The sequence below is a fragment of the Diadema setosum genome, chromosome 16 (assembly GCF_964275005.1).
Source record: "Diadema setosum chromosome 16, eeDiaSeto1, whole genome shotgun sequence".
Lineage (NCBI taxonomy): Eukaryota > Metazoa > Echinodermata > Echinoidea > Diadematoida > Diadematidae > Diadema > Diadema setosum.
In genome coordinates, this window is record NC_092700.1 from 8,425,118 (window position 1) to 8,443,421 (window position 18,304).

The window sequence follows — 18,304 nt, forward strand, 5'->3', positions numbered from 1 at the left end:
CGTGACTCATTATTGTAATTCCGTGTGAGTCATTTTACTCGTTAGATTCGATAAAACGAGTCTTTTTACTCAGAAGAACTTAAAAGATGTGTCACAACAGCAATGACTCAGAAGATTTGACCTAAAATGAGTCAACTGAGTCGGGTAATTTTTTGTGTGTACATATGAAGCTGCCAAAAGGATTAAGTCATAATAGTATCGACAATGGACAGACGAGAAGAACCTATACCAGCTCTTGCCGTGGCAATCAGGGCCTGCACTGAAGATCCCAACTGCCAGTGCGAACTCTGCTCGACTTCACAAGACCTGGATGGCCGCGAACCAGTGCCCTGGCACTTGATTGCCGCGATGGAATGTGCCACGAACCCAGATTGCGAATTTGATCCGACGTGCGACGAGTTGCGAGATTACAAGGAAAAATATGCAAAGAAAGTGGAAGAGGTGAATAGACTTGAAAAGAAGTTGACTGCATGTCAAGAGAAACTGCAGAAAGTTAATGTCAGGAATATAAACAAGAAGATAAGGAGGAGAGAAGAAAATATCGCAAAATTGCAAATAGAGAAGGAGAGAACGGACAAGATAGTGGTAGAGCTTAGGGAAGAATTGGAGGTTGGAAGAGCACAACTTGCTGAAACTAAGGAAAAGGTTAATTCACTTGAAAAGCAGAAGGAGGAAAAGGAAGAAACAAGCAGAAAGAGTTACAAGACAGCATGGTACCACAAAAGACAGAGGGCAAAAGAAAGACACGCTTCTGGGGATGTAGAGGAGGAGCTGAAAACTGTCACAGAGCGCATGCACTTCTTGGAAAGACGTAATGACGAGTTAGAGGAGACATTGAGGCTGACACAAGATGAGGATATTGCAACATATGCTGATGGCAAGTATTTAGTGTCCGTCAGACTATAATGGAACTGATATCACAGAATGTGTCCTTGAACAAAGTGAACGTAGTTATGAGAACTGTTCTGAAAAACCTAACTGGTAAAACAGCTTCTCGCCTCCCGTCAGCAGGTACCAGAACACAAATTATGCTGGAAGCCAATCATCTCGCAACAATTGAGGTTGCTGTCGCGATGCGAGAAGGAAAACCTGAAGAAGCTTGTGGAAATTCTATCCATGGGGATGAAACAACAACGCACCATAAGAAATATCAGAATTTCCAAGTAACCTTGCCTGACGGCACATCACGCACGATTGGACTCCTTGAAATGTCATTCGGAGACACAGATGCAGTGTTGGAGGCTTTCACAGAGAAGATGAAGTATTATGGGAGGACGTTGTCTCAGTTGGAAGACACAGATCCAAATGATGTGTATGAAGAATTAATCACATCAATCAAATCAACAATGACTGATCAGGGTGCCACCATGTCCCAATTCCATGACCGACTCAAGTCCATAAGAGAAAACTTGCTGCCTGATGTTGTAGATAATTGGGAATCACTTCCCAATGAGGTAAAGAACTGCATGCAAGACTTTGGGCAGTTTTTCTGCAAAATGCATCCACTGGCGAATTTTGCTGAGGAGGTCGACAAGGTCCTGAAAGCCTTTGAAGACATCACAACATCTGGGAAGCATGTGCATGTTTTGCAGACCTCAGAATCTGGCGTGACAAGATTAATCAGGACAGCAAGTAAAGCTACAGAGGCTGTGATAAATCTGGTGTTGAGGATGTCTTTTCATCTTACCTGTTGGGTTGCGGATCAAGTAACCATTTGGTTGATTTCGTGGGGAATAGAGCAAACATCCTCTTTGAAGGTGCGGCCTCACTTTACTATCATGTCAGTCACATAGGGGACTTCCTTTACATGCTTGATCACAAGAATAACCTCCTGCTTGCAGTCGAAGAAGATGTTCATGAAAAATTGTATGTTGCAGACAATGGACAGACGAGAAGAACCTATACCAGCCCTTGCCGTGACAATCAGGGCCTGCACTGAAGATCCCAACTGCCAGTGCGAACTCTGCTCGACTTCACAAGACCTGGATGGCCACGAACCAGTGCCCTGGCACTTGATTGCCGCGATGGAATGTGCCACGAACCCAGATTGCAATTGCCAATTCTGCGCGGACGACGACGATGAGGAGGATGGCATCATCGACGAATACAAAGAGGAACGGACCACGACCTCGACTTCGATTATCTCTGGGTTCTATGCCCCAAGGAATAAATACCAAAGGCCCTTTTATGGGCCACACACATCCAAGAAAGAATTAATCAACGAATAATGCAAAACTAAAACAATACAAAAATATACAGTACACAACAATATGTTTAGCATAGTAAATAAAATTATGTAAGGGAGGTCAAACATAATAAGCCTGTATGTGAGGTGGTTTGGATTCGAGCTAGCCTTTAGACCTTTGACTGTTTGCACCGTATGATGAATGAAATTAATTACAGGGAGTATGGAGTGAAGTAGAAAGAAAGACAGCCCCTTGGTTTGAGGAGCTTGATGGCATCCTTGGGCCCAGGCCATATTCTGAGCCAGTGTTTGTGGCTCAAGCTGGTGTTGACGGTGAGAGCATCGACACAGGTGATGATAGTAACTCTGTCCCAGACTTTGAGTTCGATATGGAGCAATTTCTCAAGCAACTGCGGCGACATGATCTCATGAAGTTTGCCCACTTTATGCTTGACTTGGTTGTAGTGCTTTCACAAGTCTCCTAGGAAGCTCAACGTGCCAACAACACTGTAGCTGAGATTGCGGCTTCATTCGAGGCAGCTACAGCGACGCTGGTTAAGTACAAGAAAAGGTACTTTTTCTTTCTTTTTCCCTTCTTTCAATAAAATGAACCTTGGAGTGACATAAAAAAAGTTCTTTGTTGATGTATGAGGATATGCATAATTGATCTATGACTTTTGGATGTTGGATATTTCTGACTGTATATATTTTTCCACCTATTTTTTAGTGATCTGCTAAGCCTTACCCCTTAAAATATCAAAAATCAAGCTTTGATTGTAATCATGTGTGACATATTAAGTCAATCATCAGTATCACAAGAAGCTGTAATATTGAAAAGACAGAAATATGTGCTACCCTATTCAATCATTGGCTATCAAACTGAGTGACCACAACAGATGTGCTACTTAACTAATATAGTATTAGATAATTGTCTTACCATCTTTAAATATGAAAGTTTTTCAATTTCTCCTGAAGTCACTCCATCACAATGTCGAATGCAGCTAATGTGACTCTTGGATATCAGATTTAATCTTTGACCTGGTTTTACCTTAGTTTAACATTTATAAGGAGAAATATTTTTTGTTAAAATTGTGAACCATTAACAAATCATCCCTTCAAATTTTGTTCTTTCCATTGAAACAGGAAGATGACACCAAATCTCCAAACCTCCAGTGAGGTTGGGTTTTCAAGGAAGAGACCCTTACTCTCTCTAAAATCTATATACTTTCACTTTGTTTATTTGACAGACAAAAATCTGAATTTCTAATGAATACAAATTTAAAGCCTAAGTGATACCCTTTCTCTCTGTAGTGTATTATTTGGGAGGAATTCAAAACAGTGTACTTGTAATTTTACTTTTTTTTTGTAAGTAAACTTTCATTTTACAACATTTTTTGTTGTAAAATTTATTTTGATCACTGCACTAGACTTCGGAAGCGAGGAAGTCAGGACCCTCACAGAACACTTTGCCCCAGTCCTCGCAGAAGCTGGCGTGGCTACAACCATGGACCTACTACAAAAATGGACATTCAACAGGGAAAGTTGATGGTTTCCACCTATTACCCCTCATCAAGAGGGCTATCAGAATCTTTACTTTTTCCTTATCAAATTTTACGACATTTCAGGGGGGGTGGGGTTGTTTACGCAAGTCCCCTTTGAAGCGATGAGAGTCAGGTTGAACTAGATGCAGGCATAGACAAGCATGATAAATCATCATAAAACAAAGTTTTATACATTGTAATTTAAGAAGTTTTGTACTGTTTAAGTTCAAACCATTGATTGACATGCCAAGAAACCTACACCACTTTTTGCGAGTATAGATTTTATTACATTCTATTTAAATATTATACTATTTCAGTTTTATTAGTGTTAAAACTGTACCTTAGATTTCTTTTTTTTTTTCTATTTTAATACAGGTACTAAGTCAATCTGTAGCTAATGCACTAAAGCTAGTGAGCAAGGACACTAAGGACAGCTCTACAGAGGGAACTAGAGAATTTGAGATTTTCAACAAGTTCTTTGACTGTCTGAATGTATCCACTGTCACCCAGGCCCAGCATCAGTGAAATCCAAATCTTCTTCCCTATCCTGATGTGAATGATGTGAGATTAAAGGTAAATGTTATATATAGCCTACTTATTGATGTTCTTTGCTTTTCAGCCAATATATCTTCATAAACATGAAATACATTTTAACTGCGCATATATTTTTTGTGAACATCGAATATATTTTGTTTTTTTTCCCCAATGGCTTGCCATACAATAAAGAGCCAATTTAAGAAAGTGCTAGAACACAACAAAAAGTCAGGAAACAACAGAAGAACAATGAAATTCTAAGATGAAGTGAATCTGTAACTGGGACATTGACCCTCAATAAACCCACCAAGAGGCTCAGTCTTGGATAGTGATGACACCAGTGAGTCTGTTCCAGAGCAAGGATCTGCCTACCCTTCTACAGCTACATCTTCCTGCTCAGGTATGCTAGCTAAGTAGTACCAAACTTAGTCCCAAGTCTAACTAAATAGTCCCTATTACAATGGCTAAAGCCATGCTTGCTGCCTGGCATGCTAGCCTTTAGTGTCTGAATGAATCACAACATTTGACTTTTTTGTGGTGTATGGTTATTTTACTAACATTGGCAACAAGCCAGAATTATTTGGAATGACATGGGTCAAATATAGGGAAAAAATTAATATTTTATTTATGTGAACTACTTTTTATGTAAAACTACCAAAACCTGGTAGGTAAATGAGGTTTTACATTGCAGTCTATGGAATTTCCAGGACCAATCAACTAAATATGTATATTTTGTCAAATGCATTTTATAATATTCACCATGTGATCATGTATAAAGGTGATTCTACTCTGATTATACTCTCTCTTCTTTATTCTGAATATAGATTCTGGCCTCCTGGAACAAAGAAACTGTAAATCTGACGGCAGAAGATTGTCTCGCAATGAGAGTAACCACCATAACCTCGAAATCCCACTACCAGTCACAGTATATGAACATGAAGTCAAAGGGCATACACATAATGAAACCGCCAAGGGTTCTTGATGATCTAGAAAAAAACATTTATACCTGAAAGCGTGAGATTTCGTATAGACGGTGGAACAAAGATCATTCACCAGACTCCAGTGAAAACTGGACAGGCGCACATCTCTGGGGAGATGTCATTCGAGCCAGTCGACCTGACAGCTGTGGAGAGCCCATGCCTGGAGATGTCCTTTCCTAACATGAAGGGTGTGCCTTGGCCATATCCCCATGCACTAGCGAAAACACCAGCTGCAGGAAATACATGTCAAAATTGTGCAGGGACTCCAGCGTGCTGGCCTGGATTCAGAGGATGAGCATGTAATACTCACCATGTCCAGTAAAGGATGGAACAGACGGAATGGGGGACATTTCTATCACCAAAGATAAAAGAGACTGCCTGCTGCCAGACAAGGCATTTAGGGCAGCAATTGCAGAAATAAAATGCGAGGTAGAGAAGCCAAAAGGAGAGAGAGTGACCATCTATGAGCCGCCAGAACCCGACTCTTGTCTTCATCACCAGGCCTCTAATTGAGCTGTTGCCGATGAGAACAATCATGCCACCACGGTAGTTTTGCTCGATCACATGGAGTATAATAGGCAGCTAATGAAGGGAAGAGAACTAGCTGTCAATGTTCAGTCGGTTTGGAGATGGCACAGAGTTTGTTTTTTTAACTCTATGATTGATGAAAAGTTGGACAGAGCCCATGGGGGACTGCAAGGTAGTGGCTCTTGCTACATATGTTCTCTATGGTATGCCACAAAAGAGTCTGCATTGTGAAACTTCGTGGACATAAGAAGTGCGGGAGCGGTGGGCACATGCGCGAATTATCGATAACGTGTAACTTCTGGCATCAACCAATGCGATACGTTGAAATATGTCATATTTCTTGTTCAGGGCACGGGTGGGGGCAAAACGATTTAAATTCGCGGAAAAGAAGACACAATTTTCTTTCTTTTCATGTAAAGATTTTTTTCCAGAGAGTATTTAAGCAATTCAAAGCAAACGTCTGAGACAGGAAAAAAAGAGTGGGAAATCTCTTAAACAAAAGCTTCGAAGATTGAAAACACAAATTAAACAGAAGTTCAATATGGAAGCTCAAGCAGTCAAAGAAGTGGAGAATGAAACATTTGCAAAAGTCATGAAGCAGCAAAAAGAGAACTTGGAAAAAGGAGTTCCCCAAAAATTCCCTCAGCGACTCCTTTGGGAAGAGCAGATAAATTTCAATGAAAGATATTTAAAAGGCATGAGATGGCACCCAGCCATATTACGATCATGCATTGATATCGCTTCATGCAAAGTCCACATCTGCATACAAGCTTTTACGAGAGTCTGGCTTACTTTCATTACCACACCAGAAAACATTGTACCACTTTACACACTTCACAAACAACCTTCGTGGATTCACATCTGAATACTTTCAACAGATACGCACATAAGTGAAGTCATTGCAGATGAACACCGCCTGGGCGACCTGCTAATGCTTGCAACAGGTTCGAGGCATATCCCCCTGTTGGGATTTGTGGAAAATCCCACACTAAAATTCAGGCAATGGGACAGCCTATCTGAAATCAATAGGTCAACTGCAGAGTTCCCAGTTGCCAACACATGCAAACTTCAATTGTCTATTCCTATCCTTTCCTCTTATTCTCTCTCTTCTGCTAGGATGATGGCTGCCATCTCCAGCCCTCTTGCCTTCTTTCTTAAATAAAGATAAAGAAGGCTTGCAAGATCACAAAGGCAACATACCTTTCAAAGAACCTTGATGAAAAGGCAGATGAAATCAACAGATTTATCAGTGTTCTTGAACTCAATCAGAACTTTCTATTTGGGGAAGCTGCTTACTCACTGAATACGAACAGGCAAGGAGAACTTGGGAAGCTAATGGAACTGCCCAAGGTATGGAAAGTGATGTTGAGAAATTGCACAACTATTCCCAGGAAGAAAAAAACAATCTAGAATTGAAGATGATCTCTTATTCTGGGACAGTCATAATTTCGTCAAACTGTGAAAATAGACAGGTGCCAGACTTACAATATTCTATGTCAGGCTTGGGGAAGAGCCTTGTCAACTCAAGATATCAGAGTGGTGAGATGCAGAGAGGATGAAAAAGAGAAAAAGCAGGTATGTTGCAAGAACCACTCGAGAGACAACTTCTACAACAATTAAAGAATGTTATCAGACGTGAAAATGGGTGCAAGACTTACATTATTCAATGCCAGGCATGGGAGAGAGCCTTGCCAACTCAAGATATCAGACAGGCAAGATGCAGAGAGGGGAACATGGATCGACAAGGAGAAAGCAGATCTATTGCAAGACTTGCTGGAGAGAGACTTCTCTAACAATTAAAAACCTATTAATTGTCAGACATGGGAAACGGCGTCAGACTTCCAATGCCAGGCATGGGGGACAGCCTTGCCAACTCAAGATATCAGACAGGCAAGATGCAGAGAGGGGAACATGGATCGACAAAGAGAAAGCAGATTTATTGCAAGACTCACTCAAGAGAGACTTCTCTAACAATTGAAAACATATTAATTATCAGACGTGGGAAAAGATGCCTGGCTTACATTATTTAATGCCAGGCATGCGGAAGAGCCTTGTTACCTCAAGATATCAGACAGGCAAGATGCAGAGAGGGAAACATGGATCGACAAGGAGAAAGCAAGACCCCAATGAGAGATGACTTTTCTGTTATCAGATGAGGAAAGGCAACAACCATCATTTCTCAGTACTATTTCCTGAGGACACTGTGCAGTCAATGAAAAAGCTCTGCAATCCAGAAGCAGGGCTTCTGCTCTATAGTTCGTCCTGACAATCCAATAACCCGACGTCCGACAACCCACATGCCACATGCCTTCATCTCATCTCCCTCCTGCCATCAACCCACCTGCCACCAAACCTCCTGCCTTCAACCCTTCATCTCTTCTCTCTCCTGCCACCAACCCACCTGCCTCCAACCCTTCATCTTTTCTCCCACCTGCCCATGTCACTAACCCTGCTCACTCCACCACAAACCCATCTATGTCTAACTTCATACTCCCAGCTTCTAATATAAGTGGAACTAGCATTTCATCTCTTCTTCACCAGACTAATGGCATTCTACATACTAGTGTACATAACAGAGCCCCAACACCATCCAATGAATTAGAGGATTGTCAGGCTAATCAGAAGGGTAATACCTTTGGTCCAAACAACCATGCAATTCCTCTGGATGGAGAAGAGTACTCAAAGTGATCTCAGATTTCTTTCTTTCTTTTTTTTTTTTTTTTGGGGGGGGGGGTAAAATCACCCACAACCTTACCCAAGGGTACCGCGAGTTCACAATGTCAGGCTTTGATGAGGTTGGTAGAACATATTTTTTACTGCGTAGATAAAATTGCTCTCACAGTTAACATTTTGATGGTGTTCAGTAAAAGTTAAATTTAACATGATTTTGTGAATTTCTTGCATATTTTGACAAAACATTCAGTAAATATTGTTTGTTTCTAGATGGTTTTTTGAAGCAAATATGAACTTTGCCGAGAGGGCACCATGTATTCTGACATCATAAAACCAAGGTGCTGCAGATGTTGATACTTAGGCCTATATATTTTGATAATGAGACCTCAAGAGCAATGAAAGCCAGAAAAACCCTTGATACATCTAACAGCCGTACGCACCTTTTGTTGGAATTTTCAAACTTATCCACATCCTTGACCAACGATTCCTTTCTTGCTTTTTGAGGAAAATATCAATTTCCGTGACATGTATTTTCATTGTTTTTACTTGTTTGCACTTGTTTGGAGTCATATCTGAAAAACTTATTGACTTTATTCTAACTCACTTCAGTTGATCACCATCACACATTTGCATTGAGCCATCTATACCTCAGAGTGATTCCTATATACCCCCCTTCACACTGTGTGTGGGTAGGGGTATAATTAGACACAAAAGCTGCCCCATTCTGACCAACACCAATTCACGATGTGATGCTAGCCACATTTACAGATTAGACTTAGCAAAGCTCTGCAAAAGATGGGAAACCATTCATTCTCCAGTACCGAAAGCAAACACCGCTACATGAAAAATAAAAAATCTAAGCAAATGTCTGAGACAGGAAAAAAAAGAGTGGGAAATCTCTAAAACAAAAGCTTCGAAGATTGAAAACACAAATTAAAAAGAAGTTCATTATGGAAGCTCCAGCAGTTAATGAAGTGGAGAATGAAACATTTCCAAAAGTCATGAAGCAGCAAAAGGAGAACTTGGAAAAGGAGTTCCCCAGAAATTCCCCCCAGCGACTCCTTTGGGAAGAGCAGATAGATTTCAATGAAAGAAATTTAAAAGGCATGAGATGGCACCCAGCCATATTACGATCATGCATTGATATCGCTTCATGCTAAGTCCACATCTGCATACAAGCTTTTACGAGAGTCTGGCTTACTTTCATTACCACACCAGAAAACATTGTAACACTTTACACACTTCACAAACAACCTTCGTGGATTCACATCTGAATACTTTCAACGGATATGCACATAGTGAATTCATTGCAGATGAAAAGCGCCTGGGCAACCTGCTCATGTTTGCAACAGGTTTGAGGCATATCCTAATATCAATTAATTACTAAAATTCAGGCACTGGGCACTACGTCAACTGCAGAGTTCCCAGTTGCCAATACATGTACTCAAGAATCGTCTATTCCTATCCTTTCCTCTTATTCTCTCTTTTCTGCTAGGATGATGGCTGCCATCTCCAGCCCTCTCGCCTTCTTTCTTAAAAAGAGCGAACTAATTATTAACCAATGTCTTACCTCAATGCCGACGTATGAAGTAAGATTCTTCACTGATCACATACTTTCCCAACAGTTTTTCTCCACTCACTGTGAAAAGGTGAATTAATAAACTAGACTGGACTCTTGTGAGGGATAATATCAAACTGCATTCAGATCGTGTGATTTTCAAGATCTTTCCATCAGATTATTTGGCGTGTTTGTACATTCTACACATGATGGTAAGAAATTGAAAGAAGGTAATGTAAATAACGTGTTTTGTCGCACACATTTCACTATCATTAGTAACAGTATTTTAGAGAATACACCAGTGATAGCTGTAGAAAGAGCTGAAAGCCCAGTTTGAAAGAGGGCATTTTTTTACCTGGTAAAGAAGGCTTGCAAGATCACATTCATAGACAAGATACCTTTCAGACAACCTTGCTGAAAAGGCAGATGAAATCAACAGATTTGTCAGTGTTCTTGAACTCAATCAGAACTTTCTATTTGGGGATGCTGCTTACTCACTGAATAGGAACAGGCAAGAAGAACTTGGGAAGACAATGGAACTACCCATGATGACGATCTCTTATTCTGGGACAGTCATAATTTTGTCAAACTGTGACAATAGACAGGTGTGTCAGACTTATATTATTCAATACCAGGCGCGGGGAAGAACCTTGTTGACTCATGATATATGAGTGGCAAGATGCAGAGAGGAGAAAAAAGAGAGAGAGCATGTATGTTGCAAGAACCACTCGAGAGACAACTTCTTCAACAATTAAAAAATGTTATCAGACGTGAAAACGGGGGCAAGACTTACATTATTCAATGCCAGGCATGGGAGAGAGCCTTGTCAACTCAAGATATCAGACAGGTATGATGCAGAGATGGGAACATAGATCGACAAGGAGAAAGCAGATCTATTGCAAGACTCACTCGAGAGAGACTTCTCTAACAATTAAAAACATATTAACTATCAGACGTGGGAAAAGGTGCCTGACTTACATTATTCAAGGCCAGGCATGCAGAAGAGCCTTGTTAACTCAAGATATCAGACAGGCAAGAAGCAGAATAAGGAACATGGATCGACAAGGAGAAAGCAAGACCCCCTTGAGAGATGACTTTTCTGTTGACAAACGAGGAAAGGCAACAACCATCATTTCTCAGTACTGTTTCCCCAAGGACACTGTGCAGTCAATGAAAAAGCTCTGCAATCCAGAAGCAGGGCTTCTGCTTTATAATTCGTCCTGACAATCCAATAACCCGACATCCGACAACCCACATGCCACATGCCTTCATCTCATCTCCCTCCTGCCATCAACCCACCTGCCACCAAACCTCCTGCCTTCAACCCTTCATCTCTTCTCTCTCCTGCCACCAACCCACCTGCCTCCAACCCTTCATCTTTTCTCCCACCTGCCCATGTCACTAACCCTGCTCACTCCACCACAAACCCATCTATGTCTAACTTCATACTCCCAGCTTCTAATATAAGTGGAACTAGCATTTCATCTCTTCTTCACCAGACTAATGGCATTCTACATACTAGTGTACATAACAGAGCCCCAACACCATCCAATGAATTAGAGGATTGTCAGGCTAATCAGAAGGGTAATACCTTTGGTCCAAACAACCATGCAATTCCTCCGGATGGAGAAGAGTACTCAAAGTGATCTCAGATTTCTTTCTTTTTTTTTTTTTCTTTTTTTTTTGGGGGGGGGGGGGGGTAAAATTACCCACAACCTTACCCAAGGGTACCGCGAGTTCACAATGTCAGACTTTGATGAGGTTGGTAGAACCTATTTTTTACTGCGTAGATAAAATTGCTCTCACAGTTAACATTTTGATGGTGTTCACTAATACCCCTTTCCCACTGAAGAAAATCTTCCCCGGGGGCACCTGGGGGCACCCGGGGGAACCCCGCAGTGTGAAAGGTCACTCGGTTGAAACCTAGGGGAAGCCTAGGTGAAACACCGCTGAAATTTTGGGCAATTTTTACCCGAGAAGCGTCCTGGGTAAACACCGATAGTTCAACGGGAAATCACCCGGTGGTTCACCGAGAGCGCCCAGCGTGAAAGGTTGTCTCGGTGAAACACCGGGGAAAGTATGCAAATTATGTCAAAGGTCATGTCTTGTTTCTGGTCATGCCCACGTTTTCAGCGAGCTAGCACACACTCGACCTCCCAAACCCACACGTACAGGGTACTAGTAATTCGTGTTTGTAAACATACACACGACACTACATAGTATGTCGTTTCGTGTGCAATGTGGCGTTCACAGTGCGACAGCATTGTTTTCCATCGTGCTGTGCATTGTATTGTTTAATTAGCACGCCGTGTATACAAAGCTGATATAGAATTACAATGTACTTGATCGCTTTGATGCTTCCTCCTTCTTCGTCTTCCTCTAGGTCTTGCTCTTAACTCTTCCAGTAAAGTCTGATAGTGATACAGTCCGCCTCTTGCTTGATTTTTTCGTATTTTGTGCTTTTCTCGTCAAGTGCTGGGTTTACAGTGTGCAGGAGAAATCCGTTGACGTTTTGTACTGTTGAAATTTGAGGGAATTTTGCAAATGGCTGGAGTGTGGACCAAAGACGAAGAAAGATTGTTACTTCAATTACGTAGCGAGGCAGCAGTGAACAAAGAACTGATCCGAGCGGGACGTCGGCTGACGCTGGGACCGCGTACGAGTCCCTCCTCCGAAAACTTGCTGAACATGGGATCGAAAAAACCAAATCGCAGATGCACAACAAACTCAAGTACATAAGATCACCCACGTTGCAAGCAGAAAACCCGTCTAGGGGAAAGTTTCACCGAGAGCAGTGTGAAACGACGGCACCGAAACTTTCACCGAGAGGTTCCCCAGTGAATTCACCGGGGAACCTCTCGGTGGTTCACCGAGACGGGCAGCGGGAAAGGGGTATAAAAGTTAAATTTAACATGATTTTGTGAATTTCTTGCATATTTTGACAAAACATTCAGTAAATATTGTTTGTTTCTAGATGGTTTTTTGAAGCAAATATGAACTTTGCCGAGAGGGCACCATGTATTCTGACATCATAAAACCAAGGTGCTGCAGATGTTGATACTTAGGCCTATATATTTTGATAATGAGACCTCAAGAGCAATGAAAGCCAGAAAAACCCTTGATACATCTAACAGCCGTACGCACCTTTTGTTGGAATTTTCAAACTTATCCACATCCTTGACCAAAGATTCCTTTCTTGCTTTTTGAGGAAAATATCAATTTCCGTGACATGTATTTTCATTGTTTTTACTTGTTTGCACTTGTTTGGAGTCATATCTGAAAAACTTATTGACTTTATTCTAACTCATTTCAGTTGATCACCATCACATATTTGCATTGAGCCATCTAGACCTCAGAGTGATTCCTATATACCCCCCTTCACACTGTGTGTGGGTGGGGGTATAATTAGACACAAAAGCTGCCCCATTCTGACCAACACCAATTCACGATGTGATGCTTGCCACATTTACAGATTAGACTTAGCAAAGCTCTGCAAAAGATGGGAAACAATTAATTCTCCAGTACCGAAAGCAAACACCGCTACATGAAAAATGAAAAATCTAAGCAAATGTCTGAGACAGGAAAAAAAAGAGTGGGAAATCTCTAAAACAAAAGCTTCGAAGATTGAAAACACAAATAAAAAGAAGTTCAATATGGAAGCTCCAGCAGTTAATGAAGTGGAGAATGAAACATTTGCAAAAGTCATGAAGCAGCAAAAGGAGAACTTAGAAAAGGAGTTCCCCAGAATTTCCCCCCAGCGACTCCTTTGGGAAGAGCAGATAAATTTCAATGAAAGAAATTTAAAAGGCATGAGATGGCACCCAGCCATATTACGATCATGCATTGATATCGCTTCATGCAAAGTCCACATCTGCATACATGCATGATTACTCACTGAATAGAAACAGGCAAGAAGAACTTGGGAAGCCAATGGAACTAACCATGAAGACGATCTCCTATTCTGGGACAATCATAATTTTGCCAAACTAGGCTGTGACAATAGACAGGTGTGCCAGACTTACATTATTCAATGCCAGGCATGGGAGAGAGCCTTGTCAACTCAAGATATCAGACAGGCAAGATGCAGAGAGGGGAACATGGATCGACAAAGAGAAAGCAGATCTATTGCAAGACTTCTCTAACAATTAAAAACATATTAATTATCAGACATGGGAAAAAATGCCTGGCTTACATTATTTAATGCCAGGCATGTAGAAGAGCCTTGTTAACTCAAGATATCAGACAGGCAAGATGCAGAGAGGGGAACATGGATCGACAAGGAGAAAACAAGACCCCCTTGAGAGATGACTTTTCTGTTATCAGACAAGGAAAGGTAACAATCATCACTTATCAGTACTGTTTCCTGAGGACACTGTGCAGTCAATGAAAAAGCTCTGCAATCCAGAAGCAGGGCTTCTGCTCCTGACAATCCAATAACCCGACGTCCGACAACCCACATGCCACATGCCTTCATCTCTTCTTCCTCCTGCCATCAACCCACCTGCCACCAACCCATCTGCCACCAACCCATCTGCCATCAACCCATCTGCGATCAACCCACCTGCCATCAACTCACTTGCCATCAACTCACCTGCCATCAACCCACCTTCCATCAACCCTTCATCTCTTCTCCCTCCTGCCACCAACCCACCTTCCATCAACCCTTCATCTCTTCTCTCTCCTGCCATCAACACACCTGCCATCAACCCACCTGCCACCAACCCTCTATCTCTTCTCCCTCCTGCCACCAACCCACCATCCATCAACCCTTCATCTTTTCTCTCTCCTGCCACCAATCCACCTTCCATCAACCCTTCATCTCTTCTCCCTCCTGCCATCAACCCACCTGCCATCAACCCACCTGCCATCAACCCACCTGCCATCAACCCAGCTGACATCAACCCACTTGCCATCAACCCACCTGCCATCAACCCACCTGCCATCAACCCACCTGCCATCAACCCACCTGCCATCAACTCTTCATCTTTTCTCCCTCCTGCCACCAATCCACCTTCCATCAACCCTTCATCTCTTCTCTTTCCTGCCACCAACCCACCTGCCTTCAAATCTTCATCTTTTCTCCCACCTGCCCATGTCACTAATCCTGCCCACTCCACCACAAACCCATCTATGTCTAACTTCATACTCCCAGCTTCTAATATAAGTGGAACTAGCATTTCATCTCTTCTTCACCAGACTAATGGCATTCTACAGTGTACGTAACAGAGCCCCAACACCATCCAATGACTTAGAGGATTGTGAGGAATGTTTCACGAAGGAGAGAGAGAGTTGGTACATCTACGAGATGAACTGGCCATGGCCAAAGAAGGTATCTGTAAAATCTGTTTCTTTTCATTTAATAAGTGCACGGAGATTATTATATTTATTCTATGTAGATGTTCCTTTACTAACATCAGTAGTAATGTGGCCCTTCACCCTTTTTATGGATCGGGACCACCAACTTAGGGAGAAAGATTGGGAAAAGAAGATGGAAGTCGAAGAGTGCAGGAGAAGAGAAGACAGAGAGTGGGCAAGAGAAGAAAGAAGGGAAGCCAGGGAGTTTAACGTTGCTGTCATGGCCATTATGGAACGTCAGACCAACATGATTGCCAGGATGATGGGGGATATGCAGTCATCAAACGTCCCCCATATGAACTATCATGGTCCACATTATCCTGCGACATATTCTGCTGAGCATACCAGCACCACAGCATCCTGGAATGGAGAACATGAAACAGCCGCAATCAACAGCCGCAATCAACAGACAGGGTGTATATGAACTAATTTGGTTAGGGTATCTTTTTCTTTTGGGATGGGCATATGCTTCTTCTGTTAGTCTCACAGATCTGTTGACTCAAACTATAAAAAAAAAAAAAAATGTGTTCTTGATTTTTTTTTTGTTTCGAAGATCGGTAAAGTCAGGACGTACAAATCTAAAAGAGTCAGGAATGTCAACCTGATGCAGAAGGGCACAGCACTGGATTTTCCCTCTGGGGTAACTACTGCGACATGGTCATGGAATCTAATGTAAACGTAAAAATCATCAATGTCGAAGTTGCGGAATCATCAAGAGGAGTACATCTAGAATCCACTCCATCTATGACAATTGAAGTTAAGCATCAAAATAAGTGAAGTACAAAAATTTAGTTCGATGTATGGGCAATTATACGGATATAATAGCATACTATAACAGATAGGTGGTCGGATGTACTGATAGTAGATCTATATATGAATGGTAGGTGTTTGTACAAATATTATTTTTATACTCGTAACGTCTTGTTGTATTGAATGTCAAAAGAGGTACAACAAACACAACCACATTGTACAGTATATAGGTAATCACGCAAATATATTATTTGAGGGGGCAGCAACTACATTTTACCATCAGACCTACATCAGGAACTTTGTCAATGGACTTCCAGATCCTAACCAACTACTTAAGACCATCTTTGAAGACGTAATTGAGGCAATCATCCTTGCCGAGTTAAAAGCATTTGGGGTTAGTCCATAAACTCATTACAGAGCCACTATAGCACGAAGTTAAAATGGCAGACAACATCCTGTCTCTAATGACACCCTTCACAAACTTCAAAACCAAACTGGACATTTGGAAAGACAACCCACAAGGCCTCATGGATGCGAGAGCCTGTATTTCAAGGAGCGGTTGTGGATAGAGATGCCATTTTCGATATCCCATTTTCGATGTGCTCATCACAAAGGCGGAAAATGATGATGTTGATGTTATGTGTACACAAGCCCTTCATTTGATATGCTGTGCAATTCTACTTGTACTGGAAAGGCAATGTCAAGATAACCTCCCTGGTGGGAAGTACTGGAACCCAAGCAAAAAAAATACAAGAAAGGTTAAAAAATGTCCCCACAACCAACATGATCGGAGAGAGAGATTTGGATATCTCGATCTACTTGTACGTCAGAAGCCATCCACATGCATCGCATCGTTGGAGACGATATTAAAACAACTCATTTTCTCCTTACTTGTGCACAAATGGAAGTGCATAGCATTTCATGAGCCAATGTAAGAGGAAATGTCAAGTTTGCATTTTTATGCAAATTGTTATCATTAACACTTACAATGTAATCAATTATTATGTTAACGACTGATTTTATTCATAATTCATTGTAATTCCATGGATTTTGCAATGTGCAACCTTTGGATACATTCATGAATTTCTAGCCTGGTAAACATATTTTGTGTACATCACACACAAAACATGTCTTTTTTTTATTATTTTTCACTTGTAATCTATGCATATGTATGTGATAAATAAGTACTAATTAAATATGCAAACATTTACTTACATGTCTTCATCGAAGTTGACCTCATAACACAAATGTATCTGAGTTGGCTTGTAGTGAGTGATACAATATGATCTCATCTGACTGGCATAATACTCTGTTGGTCTTGCAAGCATCCATGTAAATGCAATATTTATCTTTCAATTTCAATATAGATTAGGCCAAACTAAAATATATTTTTGTTTCCGGTAACCAGACCGACCCGACCAAAAGGTGCCGACTCAGTAAATTTCATCCTCATAGAGAAAAATAAAATATTCAGTAGTCCGTCCGTGCAAGAAATTTAGCTACAAGACTTTTAAAAGAAATTTTATACTTGCCAAGAATGGCAGAAAAAATTGCACCAGCATGCACAACTACACGCAATTTCAATACTGCAAGGTACCGTACGTGCACTAGTTACCGCTCACTTTCGTGGTTTATCGTTAGTAGCGTTTTCAACTTTACCTCTTTCCTGAATCAGACTCATGAATTCTGTTGCCGATATAGTTCCCTGTTAACTGTATAAATTTCATCCATGCATCGAATGCGAGTGCGACATAATCGTGCTATGTTTCCGTCGTGTTTCTTGTACTAGTAGCTGCTGCTATTGAGATTTTTTTCCTCGTTCAATTTTTTTTTTTTTTATAACGAATTAAGAATTGAGGTTTGATATTAATTTTTAATACAACCAGCAGTAAAACTAAAAATACCAATCCAAAATTGGATCACGGTCCCTACAAAGTCTGCTGAACATTGCATTTTTTCCCCACATTTTAATCCATTCTTTGTCTTGTGGCCATGAAAGCTGTGTACCTTAATTAAATGCATCTTCCTTTAATTCATGCCTACCCTTTCCAGATTAGAAAGTGTGATGATCAAGATTGCTGCAAAAACCCTTCACTAGATGCAGTTCCATGAATGGCTACTCTGTTAAAAAAAAAAAAAAAAAAAAAAAAAAAAATGAGTGAAAATTTTTACTCTTGAAGGAGTGAATAAAAAAAAGAGT

The 18,304-nt window shown here is 41.1% G+C and overlaps 1 pseudogene; it reads left to right on the forward strand.

Annotated features, from left to right (window-relative positions):
- The first annotated feature begins 5,141 nt into the window (after positions 1-5,141).
- LOC140240259 (uncharacterized) lies at positions 5,142-5,753 on the forward strand (annotated as a pseudogene).
- Positions 5,754-18,304: the final 12,551 nt, after the last annotated feature.